The sequence below is a fragment of the Oryctolagus cuniculus genome, chromosome 3 (genome assembly GCF_051225735.1).
Source record: "Oryctolagus cuniculus isolate XC-2025 breed Fujian yellow rabbit chromosome 3, ASM5122573v1, whole genome shotgun sequence".
NCBI classification, from domain to species: domain Eukaryota; kingdom Metazoa; phylum Chordata; class Mammalia; order Lagomorpha; family Leporidae; genus Oryctolagus; species Oryctolagus cuniculus.
The window spans coordinates 123,302,791-123,307,859 of NC_142869.1; the positions used below are offsets into that span (position 1 = coordinate 123,302,791).

The 5,069-nt window shown below is 40.2% G+C and overlaps 1 non-coding gene across 1 annotated transcript; it reads right to left on the reverse strand.

Moving 5' to 3' along the window:
- Nucleotides 1-1,258: 1,258 nt before the first annotated feature.
- On the reverse strand, nucleotides 1,259-1,366 carry LOC127491884 (U6 spliceosomal RNA). The gene has a single exon (XR_007920816.1). It is a non-coding gene; the product is annotated as a U6 spliceosomal RNA (small nuclear RNA).
- Nucleotides 1,367-5,069: the final 3,703 nt, after the last annotated feature.

Consider the following 5,069-nt stretch of genomic DNA (forward strand, 5'->3'; position numbering starts at 1 on the left):
AGACGTCTCTCCCATGGAAATAAATGTGTCATTGTATTAGGATATGCCAGCATATACCACTATACTTGTCATACATTATTTGCAACATCAAGTTACTGGAAATAAAAGGTAGTGCCTCTCAAAGAGTAAACTAAATAATAGATATCTATACCGAAGTATATTGTTCAATGCCTGTACAATGTAAGCAGTTTCCTTGAGGAATTTCCATGATGTATTATTGAGTAACTAATATAATATATAGGGAAGTAATTCATAATGAAATACTATTTGGTAAAATAATCATTGACCAGGATTGCGACAATAGCTCTTGTTTGTTTTCCTATAGACATCTATAAATGCGTTTATATACTAAGGAGAGCAGAGGGAAAACTGCAGATTGCTGACACTGACTTGGAAGGTGGGATGGGGAGCAGTGCAGGTATACACGCGAGGGAGGTTGCCCTGGAGATGAAAGGGAAGGAGACTGTTTCACATGGAGTCATGCCCACTATGAGCCCTGAGAACACAGCTAAATGAAAAGGCAAGGTGCTAACAATGTGTAAATGTGGTTTTGTATTTTTTTGTAAAACTTACTTGTATGTGTACACGGTTTTAGGTATTTGCAAGAGAAAAAGAAAATTTGAGATTGGATTCATCCCTGGTTGTCATCTCAAGGAGATGAAGTGGAGATGGATAAATCGAAGTGGCTTTGGCTATGTAACTTTTTGTACTGTTTAATTAATTAACTCATTAACTCACAAGCCTCTTTCCTCCTCTTTTTTTCCACACTGAGTCTGTGCAAGGGCACACTTAAGGCTGCAGAGTTATGTTTCCTTGCCATGGTGGGGGCAGTGCTGACATAAATTACTCTGAATGCTTCTATCTGGGAAATCTGTCTATTTTCCTCAATTAGTTATTTATTCAATCCTGGGCTTAAATCGGAGTGGCCATACATGCATTTATTTTCTAACATGCCTATTATGCAACACTATGTGATTTATTTGATTTCTCAAATGATTCCAGTGGTGGCTGTTAGGAACTCTTCTGGGTGGCTGCTGTTTCCTATCTTTATCAGCTTGTTTTTTAGGCACTTACTGGTATTACAGAATGCTTCAGGCCACCTTGTATATTTCTTGCAACAGACCTGAAATCAGCCATTTATCCAAAGAATCTTGGTTTTCGTTGTTGATTTTTTCATTTTATTTTTTTCTGCCAGAGAAAAATATTGGAAATTAAGACCTCGGTAGTTTGGTTTTGTGTGTGTGTGTGTTTGTTTGTTTTTAATATGGAACACTTCATGAATTTGTGTGTCATCCTTGCTCAAGGCCCATGCTGATGTTCTCTGTATCTTTCCAATTTTTAGTATATGTGCTGCCAAAGCGAGCATGGTAGCTTTTCATCACATAAAAATTGTAACTTGCTTGAGGTTTGTGTTGTAGCACGGGGAATTTAGCCCATGCCTTGGGGCATCTGTATAGTATATGATTGTGTTGTTTTGACTCCTGCCTACTCTGCTTCTGATCCAGCTTCTTGTGCTGGAAAGGAGTATGTGATGGCCCAAGTTCTTGGGATCCATCCACCCATGTGGACCTGGGTGGAGTTCTGGTCTCCTGGCTTCTTCCTGATACAGCCCTGGCCATTAGAGAGTCTACCAGCAGATGGAAGATCTCTGTCTCTCTCTGTCTCTCTCTCTCTCTCTGCCTTTCAATTAAATAAATGAATAAATAAATCTTTAAAAATTGTAACCCTTTTTAAGTAGTAGGGATTCATTAAAGATTTATGAGTAGAGGAATGTACTATATACACTTATCTTTGATTTCAGCAGCCACTGAAGAGATTATGGAGTGCACAGTCTGTATTGGGAAGGTTAATACAGGAACAGTGAGTAAATGCCCAATACAGAAAAAAAGTCCGAGTAGCAGTGCTAGGCTGCAAGCTCATACACCAGTTTGTTTGTTTTGTTTTGATTTTTATTTATTTATTTTACAAAATTATTTTTGAGTGCCTGCTACACAATGCTGATATACAACCCAAGAAGAGAAAAGGCCCCACCCATTCAGATCTGGCTAAAAAGCCAATGAGAGTTTCTCAGGCATGGAAAGCCAAGACAATGTGGCCAAAAATGACCTAAATTGAAGATTTCTGTGAGTGAGTTCCCAGTGGAAGAATGGGTCATCAAAGAAGGAGGTACCTTTCTCTGAAGGGAGGAGAGAACTTCCACTTTGACTATGGCCTTGTCTAAATAAGATAGGAGTTTGTGAACTCAAGAAGCTTCCATAGCCTTGGCAGCTCATGACAAGAGCCTTGGGTGATTACTGAAGTCCTAAATTAGAGTGTCAATTGTTAAATCAACAACAGGGGTCACTGTGCACTTACTCCTCAGTAGGATCTCTGTCCTTAATGTGTTGTACTATGCAAATTAATGGTAAAACTAATCTTCAAACAGTACTTTATACTTTGTGTGTCTGTGTGGGTGCAATCTATTGAAATCTTCTTTACTTAGTATTTACTAAGTTGATCTTATGTATATAAAGATAATTGAAATGAATCTTGATGCAGAATGGGATGGGAGAGGGAGTAGGAGATGGGATGGTTTGTAGGTGGGAGGGTGATTATGGGGGGAAAACAGCCATAATCCAGAAGTTGTACTTTGAAATTTATATTTATTAAAGAAAAGTTTTTTTTTTTAAAAGAAGAAAAGCGAAGGCCCCACCCTCAATGAGCATAACCAGGGAGCAAAGGGTCAGGAGCTGCATGATAGAGAAGTTAGTAGAGAGCTGTTCACAGAGACCCCTGGAGTCTGTGAAGAGGCCAGCAGAAAGCACAAGACTGGGATGTCCTTGAGAAGGCTTGTCCAAGGAATGCAACTTTTCAACCCTGAGGGACTGAGGCATGGCAAGGAGGCACATCTGCCGCCAGCAAGGGCTTAGAACGGAAACCTGTGGTCCCATTGCCCTGACAAAGTGTCAAAGCCACAGGGACCCATCAGAGCCAGATCATAGATCCCTGAGGATCTATGAAGGAGGTGAATAGGGTTTAGAGAAGTCTGTGGATCTAGGACGCCTGGTTCTGCACTTGCTAGCTGTGTCCCAAGAAGTTCTACAAGAATTGCTTCTCATTTCCTGTCACTAGAGTGAGAGGCTAGGGCGACACACGTCAGTTTGCTCACACCAGACCTGCTATACGGTTGTCCCAATAACCTGACCATTTGTTCCTTCTCATCACCTAACTGGCCCTACCTTTTACAATATACATCAAGGTCACTCCACTCATAGGACTGTTGTTGTGGACATTAAAGAAGCTTACAACAGTGCCTGTTGAGGGATGGTGCTGTGGCATAGTAAGCTAAGCCTATGCCTGCAGTGCCAGCATCCCATATGGGCGCTTGTTTCTGTCCCGGCTGCTCCCGTTCCAAACCAGCTCCTGCTATGGCCTGAGAAAGCAGTGGAAGATGGCCCAAGTGCTTGGGCCCCTGCACCCTTGTGGGAGACCCAGAAGAAACTCTTGGCTTCTGGCTTAGATTTGATCAGTTCAGCTCAGCTCTGTCCATTTCAGCCATTTGAGGAGTGAACCAGTGGGTGGAAGACCTCCTTCCCTCTCTCTCTGTCTCGCCCTCTCTGTGTTTATAACTCTGCCTCACAAATGAATAATAATAGTAAAAACAGTGCCTATCATTGAGTTTTCTGTATAGAATTGTCTTTTTTATTATTTTATTGTTTAAGGAATGCGACTTCATGCATTTAATATATACGGATTTGGGAACATGATGATTCTTCCCACCCTTCCTCCCTTCCACCCATAGTCCCACCTTTCTTCTTCCTCCCTCTTCCTTTCCCACTCTTATCTTTCACAGAGACCAATTTTTCAGTTAATTTTTATACTCATAAAATTAACCCTACACTAACTAGAGAGCAACTGGAAACCATTATATTTAGTGAAATAAGCCGGTCAATAAAAGACAAATACCATATGGTCTCTCTGATCTGTGGTAACTAATAGAGTACCTAAAACATAATCTATGGGAGTGAAACTGTCACTTTGAGATGTGTTGATTTTGAATAGCCCTTGCTTTGAATGTCAAGGAACAATATTTTGTTTGTTTGATTTTTTTGTTTTTCTTCATAGTAATCTGTGAACTCTCTAATTGTCTTTTATTTTTAAAAGTTATTAGATTTAGTTTTAAAATTACTTTTTAAATTTTGGATTAGTATGTGATATTTACACATTTGGGGTACAGTACAATATTTCAACACATATACACAGCGTAGATAGATCACTTTTAGAAGGTTTTTGTGAGCTGCTTGAGGTCACAGGCAAGTCTCATTTATCACTGAGTAACTTGATCCTGGCACAGTGGAGAAAGAGAGTAGGAAGGAGGAAAGACAGAAGAAAGAGAGAAACACTTAAACACAGGAGAAGAGGAGGAAAGGATGGAGGAAGAGGAAGGAAGAAGACAAGACAGTACAGTAGGAAAGAACATAGAGAGGAATGGAGCAAGGAGTGAAGGAAGAAAAGGAAGGAGGGACAGAAGGAAGGAGAAAAGAAGCAGGAAGGAAAGAAAGGGGAAAATGAGAGTAATTGTGGGAGGAAAGCGAAGAAGCCTTCTAGAATAGGAATCTACAATCACTTTAAGAGTTTGACATATTGCCAGGATTTGTTTCCACAGGGAAAATTGAACCACGTTAATTTCAGGCAGTTTTGCACTCTGCTTTACCTTTTCCAAAGTTATTTAATAAACACTATCACAATTTAATTTATGACACTAAATAATAAACAACAGGATGTGCCAACAGAAATATGAACATTGCCAGATGTTTAAATAAACACATGATGCTTGATAATGGAGCAATCAATTAAATAAATCATCAGTCAAAAACAATAAATATTGGGGCCTGCATTGTGGTTTAGTGGGTTAAACTACTGCCTGAATTGCTGGCATTCCACATAGCCACTGGTTTGAGTCCTGGCTGTTCCACTTCTGATCCAGCTCGCTGATAACATGCTTGGGAAAGCAGCGGAAGATGGCCTAAGTATTTGGGCCCCTGAATCCATATGGGAGACCAGGAAACAGCTCTTGGCTCCTGCTTTTG